General features: G+C 38.3%; 1 long non-coding RNA gene across 1 annotated transcript; it reads right to left on the minus strand.

Moving 5' to 3' along the window:
- Nucleotides 1-447: 447 nt before the first annotated feature.
- On the minus strand, nucleotides 448-2,386 carry LOC121373917. Its single transcript, XR_005958154.1, has 3 exons — nucleotides 2,100-2,386; nucleotides 897-988; nucleotides 448-578 (listed from the first exon to the last, which is right to left on the minus strand). It is a non-coding gene; the product is annotated as an uncharacterized LOC121373917 (long non-coding RNA).
- Nucleotides 2,387-10,495: the final 8,109 nt, after the last annotated feature.

Consider the following 10,495-nt stretch of genomic DNA (forward strand, 5'->3'; position numbering starts at 1 on the left):
TACCTGAACAATTATTACACTCGTGACATTTTGTACTTGTCAATAACTGGGGTGGCACAAAAAACATTCTAGTGGCATTTTGTGCGGATCAGAGGGTGGGTACTGTAAACTTCCTGTAAGTGCTTAAAACGACACGTGACAGTAGAGTTTCTTCAAATAATTATCAATGGGAGGTATCTAACTGTCAGTGTATATACTGGCCCGGTGGTTTCAAACGTTTCTTCTGTTAGTTTTATTAAGAATTGTTACTATGGTCGTGAATAGGAATTTATTTGGTCTAATGGAACCTGTAACGTAACTTTACATAAGCACAAGCACAAAACGGCAAGCGCAAAACAGTGTTTAACACTGTTAGTAAATTTGCTAGTAGCTCTGGACACATAATACAGCATTGAAAACAGTAGCTTGTGTTTTGACGCTGTGGTAATGCGTTTAGCTACTGGGGGTATTTTTCACATCGTTAATGGGTTTCAAACGGTGAAAAATGTAATAAAATAAAAAGACGAAAAATTCGCCCAGCTCTGTTAATGTCAGGATGCTGGCTCCAAGACAAATGCCCATCTGACCGCCGAGGTTTGCTGAAATAAAACGAAACAATTATTGCATTATAGACACGTAGCCACACACACACACACGCATTCTTTTCGAATTTAGGGGATAAACTTTAAAAATAACTGTTAAATTTTTTATTTTAAGGTACTTGTGACATCTTGTATACACATTGTAGTTATAACTTAATGATGTAGATGGTATCATCGGTATTACTACGTGTAACACTGGGAACAAAAAAAGTTGTTTCGGGCATCTTGTTTATGATGTACAGCAGACGCGCGTAATCCAGATAAAACTTTTTAAATATGTATCCTTAAATTTTAAAATAAAAATTTAACACTTACCAACTATTGTTGCTGTTTTGTATACAGGCGCCTGTTCCACAGTTTGAATCATCATCTCATCATAGAAAATTCGAAGTTCCACTGCATTGTTTCTATATAAGAATGAATGAATGAATGCATTAATTAATTAATGTTTAACGACACTCTAGCACTACAAATACATCGTCTATCGGGTGTCAAACTATAGTAAATGCAAACATTAAGTATTCTACATAAGAATACAAAAGATAAGCGATGTATCCATATTAACTTATTGAGGATGTTATTAAGTTTAATGGCAAGTGCTAAATTGATTGTTTAAGTGTCGCAAATGGATCTGATAGCTACAGTTCTCGTTATATGAAGACAATTAGAATGTATATTACCATACCTTTGTCCCAACCCCAACATTACACATACCTCCACCCTCCAAAACCTTAAATAATAAATAACTGCAATGAAAGTTAAACAGTTTGTCTTGCTTAACGATACCACTGGAGCACATTGATTAATTAATCATCGGCTATTGAATGTTAAACATTTTAGTAATTCGACTCGTAGTCCTCAGAGGAAACCCGCTACATGTGCAGCAAGGGATCTTTTATATGCACTTTCCAACAGACAGAAAAGCACATGCCAGTTGTGGTGCACTGTTTGGAACGAGAAAAAACCAATCAGCCTGAATGGATCCACCGAGGTGGTTTCATCCTGCGACGCAAGCACCTCAAGCGAGCACTCAACCAACTGAGCTAAATGCAATGACGACATATGTATTTACCTGAATATGCTATACATGTGATTTTGAAAAGGTACCGTCAAGTCGATGATGGGACAGGATTAACCTCCCTCACCCAACTCCAAATTGCAAGATATTTGACAGTCAGTAGCCGATGATGAAGTATTCAATGTAATGTAGTTGTGTCGTTAACCAAAACAATGTGTGTGGTGTGTGTTTGTTCGTGTTCGTGTGCGTGTGTGTCGCATTTCACTGCCCACCCCATTTCTATCCTTTGAAAGATCTCAATTTTTTACATGTTACAGACATATTCTTAGTTGACAGTTGTCGATGACGTGACATTTAAAAAGTTAAAATTTAAAAATCATAATGGCATACAGTCAGTATCGTGTGTGCCTACCATGGGAGTCCAGAATTGCCTGACACCCCCTTCCCATGGAAGCAGTAGGATTACGAATTACACCTTGTGGAATGGTGGCCCACTGTACCTGTATTGTCAGTGCCAACTGTGGAAGTTTATGTGACTGTGGTTGATGCTGTCTCAGTCGTCTATCCAACATATCCCATAAATGTTCTGTGGGGTTAAAATCTGGAGATCTAGCAGGCCAAGGCAGGACCTGAATGTTGTTGTTGTGTAGGTATGCTGTTGTTAGTCTAGCTGTGTGTGGTCTTACACTGTCGCGTTATTCATAACTGGAACGACGTGTGACTGCAAAATTTCATATCGGTATCTCTATGCCGTTACGTTGTCTTGGATGTGAACCAGGTTGGTGCAGCCAGTGTGTGAAATTGCTGCCCACATCATCACACTACCACCACCGAATCTGTCCAGTGTCTGTATGCAGTTTGTAGCATAACGTTCACGACGACGTCTGTACACTCGACATCAACATCAGCCCGACGAAGCAAACAATGAGACTCGTCACTAAACCATGCACTTCTCCATCTCAATGGAGGCCATACTCTGTGGACTCGAAACCATTTTTTTCGTAGTCGACGAAGTTGTTCAGTCAAAATGACACCTCTTACAGGCCCTCGGGCGCGAATACCTGCATCACGTAGTCGGTTCCGCACTGTCTGAGCCGATATCCTACGCAAATATGGTATTGCGTATGCATTAGAGTTTGCAGTGGGAGTCCTTTGCCGTAGATGAATTACCCGTAAGTAGCGGTCCTGGGCCCCGTTCCACGAAGCGATCTTAACACTACAATCGCCGTAAATACCTAACCATCGGGAACTTATATTTTTCTACGAACACCAGCCTGTTCCAGGACGCGGCGTAGCTTACTATCTTCGTAAATTACAGTGAAACTTTACACTAGGTACGAGGCAGTTGTAAGCCACAAACGTAGATGCCAAATGGTAGTTAGATGATGATTTGAACATTTACTAAGAATTATTCTAACTTTTTGTGTAAAAATGGATCTAATATATATCAAATACCTTTTATGAAACTGGGCTTTCGATGAAAAACAGTCTAGTCCATACGACCTTCACACGAAAATACGGGAGATAACTCTCATGTCTTATGTGTTCGGTAATTATTGCTTAGCAAATAAACTGACAAAATTACTTCATGGACGTCTGATACTAAGGAATACATCCAATATGTCCTGAAATGTCGGTAACTAATTTATTATTTAACTAATTCGTATACAGTGTTCTACAAAGCGAGTAAAATACTCGCCATGGCGACTAAAAACATTCCATGGCGTCTAAAAAATAAAATCACATTCGCCAGTTAGCGACTGTACAATAATTTTACTTTAATCTGTAAACAAAACTGGACATCAGAAAACACTGTGGACCAGTAGCAATTTATCTTCCATAAAACGTGTTTTCTATCGGTAGTTTGTTTGAAAAATAAAAGTTTGAGACAAGTTAATCGGACTATGAATAACGATTTTCCAGTATTCAAGAGGTTGGACTATACAAAATAAAATCCCATAGGCGACCATGTTAACGAACTATGACCTATAAATATCATTACTACAACCGCTACTTCAAAATATTAACTGAAGAAAATGGTACCTTTCATCTCTCATTTTCGGTATAACCAGATGTTTCTACAACACCCCTAGTTTAGCACAAAATCTGAGTACCTTTTTTTTCACAGGCTACTTGACACAGTGGTACTAGATCAAATAAAATTGCATACATTTTCAGCCCAGATAAAAGTTTTTTTTTGTTTTTTTTTACAACCAACACACTCACATTTATAACTAATCACAGGCCTGGTGGTGTTAGCTTCTCTATCAAAGGTTTGGTACGTCTCGAATTTTGACTCGGCCGGAAATTATTTGGTTTAGGTCTCTGTAACCTTAGGTCTCACTACGCAAATGTCATCTGTCATTGAAACCCATGTTAAATTGCCCAACTTCAAACGAAGATTGCCAATAAAAAGGGTTCTCGTTGGCACTAACAACATACACCATTGCGAACATACATTATATAAGCATTTACTTTCACTCCAAAATTGAGAACATTTCCGTCTTAGTTTTTTGCTATATGACCGCATCTGGCTGTAGTACCGGTCCGAACAGGTGGTTCATTAACCGATACACTCCAGCTGTCTCTTGCGCTATACACCCATGTCCCAAAAGGTCGATGCACAATATTACAAAAAAAACATAGGAAAACTACAGCCAGAAGGCTTACCATTAAACATACATATTGTTTTAATTCTTCACCACTTCCTAGTTGTGAATATGTGAACCATAACGTGTCACAATTAGGAACTATAGTGGACCGTGATGAATGAACTCTCACCCGGAAGTGATCTGTGTAGTGAGACCTTAGTGCTACCAAAAGTAAACACGGTGACGTTATGGGAGGTAATACTTCGTTATGATGTTATCTCCCTTAACTTGAATTTCAAGCGTTTGGAAATAATTCGGCCGCAGTTCAGTTTTGGACCAAGTCGGTCCTGTCCCGGTTTTATTTATGTATTAAAATGAGATTGTTGAGTCACTGTGTGTCTTTACTTGTCTGTTTGAAACGTTAATTGTTTTGAATGTCGACTTATATATGTATTATGCTGCGCTCCAATCGTCTCGTGCTTATCGTGATAACGGCTCCCTCTACAATAACGATGTCTCCGGTCGTGAATGTCGTTTTAATCAAGTCGGAAGTCATGTTCACCAGTGCAGGATAAAAACATGTTTCTATTTTCATGACTCGACTTTAGACGGCTTTACAGACACAACTATTTACAAAACAGTATTTATGGATTTATAAGGCAGTATGTGACAAAAATAAATATTATTTAAACCAAAAGGTAGCCGGCTGGTAACTAGCTACTAGTAACACATTGAAGCCTGGTAGATATTACCACAATGCTTTTATTTAACTTTTAATCAGTACTGCAATTTAAATGCATATCTTAGCAGTGCCATTAAAATAGTAATTTGCTTAATTTCGTTTAATAGAATTATTGGGTATAGAATTTGATAATGATAGTTAATAGTCGTTCACTGTTTTAGTGGAACCGGACACAAACAGTAACTTGTAATTACTGTTTAATAACTAGGAATGACCCCTTCACGAGTTCATTCGAATGCGGTCCAAATAACAATTACGGCATTAGTAATGTGCTGCAAAATGGCAGATGAATCGATTTAATTACAACTATATTAGCTGGCTACTACATATAAGTGGCTGGCGACTAAAATGTTATACTTTACTGGCCAGGGAAGAGTAAATTTGAACTTGCTTTGTAGAGCACTGGTATTGCGTCACAAATAATATTTTAATGATTAAAGGGACACTTACGACTACCGCAAGGTTGCTTTGTTGAACGGCTGTAAAGTTTACGGTGCCAGTTGTAAAACGCACTTTAAGACACTACAATTAACCTTAGCTACAATTCTTTCGTGGAACGGGGCCCACGGCCACTGTGGTCACACGTCGTTTACCTCCTCTGAGAAGGCCACGTCGTAGCCTGCTTGTAAACGACCAATGACGTTATTTCGTTGTGCTTCACTCAGTCGTGGTATGTGTTTAATGCTGTGCAGTAACCAAACTAATGAGGGCAAGTACTCGAAAACCCTTTAATTTTGATGATGATGATAACTAGTTTAACGTGCCCATATACCACTAGGGTTTCGAACACGCCCATCCCGAGATGAAGGGGGGGGGGGGGGGGGGGGGGGGGCGGCATTTTGAAAATAGCAATTAGTAAAAAAAAGTTAATAGAATAAATAAAATAAATAAAAAGGTTACAAGCCAAAAATAAAAAGAATTGACTGCTCGGCCGAATATTTATATAATTTGGAGCATTTTAGAAGGACAGTCCAAAATTAAATAAGAGAAAGAAGAGAGGATCGGACTATTTAATAATATTTAAAAAAAAAAAAAAAAAAGTAATTTCGACATAAATTTTGAACGCAGATCTAAAAGTTTAAAGTCCGATCGATATGTCCACGCGAGTGGCCTCGTTAAGGCTGTTTGGGTGCACAGCTTAAAGGGACGAGATGGGTTGCATCCCGTCAAGAAAACCCCTAGATTGACAGTCGATAGACGTTGAAGGTGTTGTGCTGTGCTGAAATACAGATCTTGAGAAGCCGGATCCGTCTGAACGAGAGAGAGTATCAGACTAGGGTATAGTCCAGTCGTCATGGTTTGGTATAGTGGTGCGGACGGGCCTGACTCCGGAGGATACGAGATGGTATCACTATAAAGCAAGGTAAAGTCTAGAAAAAGAGTAGTAGGGGCCGACCCCGCTTCCTATTTCTTCTTAGAGTGGGGCCGTCAATCTTCCAGTGCTGCTAGGACAGGCTCGGACATGTAGAGACTAAACCCGAACAACCGTGGCGTTCTGCAGAATAGCCGTCATACGAGTCACGAAAAAAACCCAAGTCGACAGTCAGACGGAGAAATGACGTGGAGGCAAGGAATCTCGCTAAAAAAGAATCCAACCTGGTGGTGCACTGTCGAAACCAGAAGCGTTCCATCGTTCAATCAGTTCCAATGGCCGCATACATCCCAGTAGTAAACTATTTCGCTGACAAAAACAACAAAATGAAGTCGAGCACACGAAAGCACGTGCAGTGTGCACAAGCGAAACAAACACGTCTTATCGCGTGCAGCTCCAGACTGGGAATCTTTAATTTTGATAGCAATATGTTTGGCATTACCAAATAGCATTATATTCATATATACATATACATATACATACATACATACATACATACATACATAATTATATAAATATACATATATATACATACATATATATATATATATATATATATATATATATATATATATATATATATATATATATATATATATTAATTGTGCGTTTTTCTTTTTCTTCTACTTTTTTTTTGGGGGGGGGGGGGGAGAGTATACAGCAATACACATAAAGCATGTAATGTCGTTTATTAATTACACTCGTGTAATAATTTGTTTAAAACTTACTTGATATAACTCGCGTTTGACGCAATGCCTACTTCAATGAGTATATCGTACCACAGAAGAGATGGGAAAACTGCCGTGGACACTTGGACGTTGTATTTGGAGTAACTGCAAACCTTCTTACATTTACAGTTGACTTGTGTAGTTACATTTGTTCGAGTAATCTCTGCAAGAAATATAAATTAAAAGGTTTGACGTCATAGGTCTGTGGAATGTTATAATTGAGAGAGAGAGAGAGAGAGAGAGAGAGAGAGAGAGAGAGAGAGAGAGAGAGAGAGAGAGAGAGAGAGATGAGCTTTGTACATTAGGGTCTACAAGTAGTAGTTCAAGCTCTAGCTCCTGTAGGGGCGCTATTTCTAGTTGCACCTGACACGGCGAGCTGCAGAAGCTTTCTCATTACTTTATCATTTGCACACATCCCCTGGGTGGGGGTACTAAAATCAAATAATGGGAATGTCATTATTTTAGACGATATTTGTGATGGTCTAGACTGTGTAAGTATTCCCTTTTTAAAGCACTGCAGTCCACATAATGATGGGATAATCCTGTATGCATGCGTAAATTACTATGTATTCTATTAGCCCCTCCCCCCCACCCTCCCTCAAGATGAAAATTTAAAAAAGATTAAGATAGCCTTCTTGTATTAATGCCAAAATGTTATGCTGGTATAATAAGCCACGCCGCATTTTGATTTACGACAAAAATGACGATATGCATTCTGTTTCTTTAAACATGGAAATGTAAGTTGCATATGAAATATGATGTCTACTTTTGTCATTTAGTTGTGTTACTAAGTGGAACTTAATATAGGATCAACCATACATTGCCTCATTTTGGCAATGTGCTGTCATAAGTGATGATATTAAGACTAAGGGACGTGGGAAGCTGAGAAAAAGTTTGCTTTTCTATCAGAACAATTCGCCAGTGCACAAATCAGTCATTGTCATGGCTACAATTCACGAGTCTGGCTTTGAACTCTTTCAACACCCACTGTATTCTCCTGATCTAGCTCCAACAGTTCTCAAACATGAAGAAAGCTCTAGCCGGAATCCATTAGACTAGAACGATGACGTCGTAGCAGCTGTGGAAAACGTTTTAGACTTCTACGAAACTGTGATAAAAACCCTCCAACAACGTTGGCAAAAGTGCATGGAAGGGGATTACGTTGAAAAATAAATAATTTTAATGTATTTTAGGTAGTCTTTTTATGTGAGGCACAGAACATATCCATCAACCCTCCTACACTGAACCAGTAGTGCCTACCGGGCCTATACATAGATTCACAGCTGACAAACAAATATTTCCACACATTCTTCTTCTGATAACAGGGGGCGGGACGTAGCCCAGTGGTAAAGCGCTCGCTTGATGCAAGGTCGATCTGGGATCGATCCCCGTCGGTAGACCCACTGGGCTATTTCTCGTTTCAGACAGTGCACCACGACTGGTATACCAACGCCCGTGGTATGTGCTATCCTATCTGGGATGGTGCATATAAAAGATCCCTTGCTACTAATGAAAAAAGGTAGCGGGTTTCCAAAATTATCAAATGTTTGACATTCAATAGCCGCTGATTAATAAATCAATGTGCTCTAGTGGTGTTGTTAAACAAAACAAACGGGGTTTTTCTTGTGATAACATGGAACTGTAAAATCAAATTAAAACTGTTTGTATATATACTTACTGAACCTAGGCATGTAACATTCAAACTGATCCTTCAAGGAGCAGATCGGTCCAAGCGCTGTAAATAACATATATGAGCTGATTCATCTATTACAAGAATTATTTAAAAAGCTGTCAGCAAAATAAATTATAAATAAATAAATATTAGTGGGTTTTGAATCATCTTGGAGACTTATTTTAATGTAATTAGTGTGATATGTTTCATGTTTCTTTTATTTATTGATAAACAATAGTTGCAGAGTTTATGATTATTAAACACACACACACACACATACACACACACACACACACACACACACACACACACACACACACACACACATGCCCATTAATATAAGTAAAAAAGATAGATGCTAATATGTGAATATGTGGCTTTATCACCTTAGGTTACATTAATGTTGCCTAGTACTGCGTCTAACTATAGGCACTGTTACTGGAGTTGATGCTAACCATCCAAGTTTGGTTAATTGTGAGTAAACATGAAAGTAATCACAGATTACGATTACATTAGCAATGTAATCTATTACGATTGCGATTACATGTAACATTCTCAAACAGTGTAATCGATTACGATTGGGAATACACACGAAAGATGTCGTATACCCTCAGGATAATTCGGAATGTTTTCAAATTATTTTTAAATCACTGGCATTATTCTGCAAGTAAGGTTTTGATTGGTGGACATGAGCTCCAACTGGCTGCTGTTAGATCCACATGTAATAGTGGAGCTAATTTTAATTATATTGGATTAATCAAAGTGTAATCAAAGTATTTGATATTTTTCAGCACATACTTTCAGAATTTGATAACTTTGCAAATTAGATGTAAATTAATCAAGGTTACGCCACTGTGTGTATTGACATTTAAGCAAACGTACTACGGCGACACTCTAGATTTGACGTGTGCATCAACAGTCGTCAAACAAAAACATGTCAATAGCAACTTGACATTGAAAGTTGTCTCGCGTTATGAAAACAAGAAACCGTCACGCACTAGTTTATATTTATGTAAGGATATCCGACGTCGTTCCCATTGAAAACGACACCGCATCACAAATTCATGCGTCATTTAAATATCGATCGATGGCTGACTGGAATTATGCTATATACAGTTTACAAAAAATATGTTGTATTAAGTTTAAAATTATATGATAAAGACATTATTACACTCTTGTGTTTCAGTGTTGTTAAGAATACAAATAATGTATTATGCTCGTCATATATATATGCACAAACACACATACGCACAAATACACAGACCACATATAAACATGCCATGAACGCAATAAATTTATGTTGTGTTTTAAATACTTTAAATATTAATCATGCTTTTGAGGGCATAAAATTCAATCTGTATCACGCGTTATATTTACTTGATGAAAAACTGTTTTATATGCAAGTCGTAGAGTTCAGGTAATGTATGCAACACGTACTGCCCCCAAGTGGTAGCTCATGACCGCTAGATATCTAATTCACTAAACTCTCGCAACTTTTCGATCTGGCAGCACAGTGCGCGATGTTGGTTTGCGAAGTAAGCCCCAGCTTGTGCTCAGTGGGGTCTATAGCGTAAGATTTCTAATAGCAAAAATAAACGCTCAGATCATGTTCCATGACCAAACTTGGTGTTTGGTCGACCATTGTCGATGACATTCTGTTGAATACACCCCTGCGCGTGCTATAACCTCATAGTGGTGCAGAGGAGTAGCATTCTCTTTGATAATGACCAATACAACACAACTGTCCTTTTGAGGCACCTTGTTTGCCGTGAAATTCTGGCCGTGAGGTTC

The sequence above is a fragment of the Gigantopelta aegis genome, chromosome 6 (genome assembly GCF_016097555.1).
Source record: "Gigantopelta aegis isolate Gae_Host chromosome 6, Gae_host_genome, whole genome shotgun sequence".
Classification (NCBI taxonomy): Eukaryota; Metazoa; Mollusca; class Gastropoda; order Neomphalida; family Peltospiridae; genus Gigantopelta; species Gigantopelta aegis.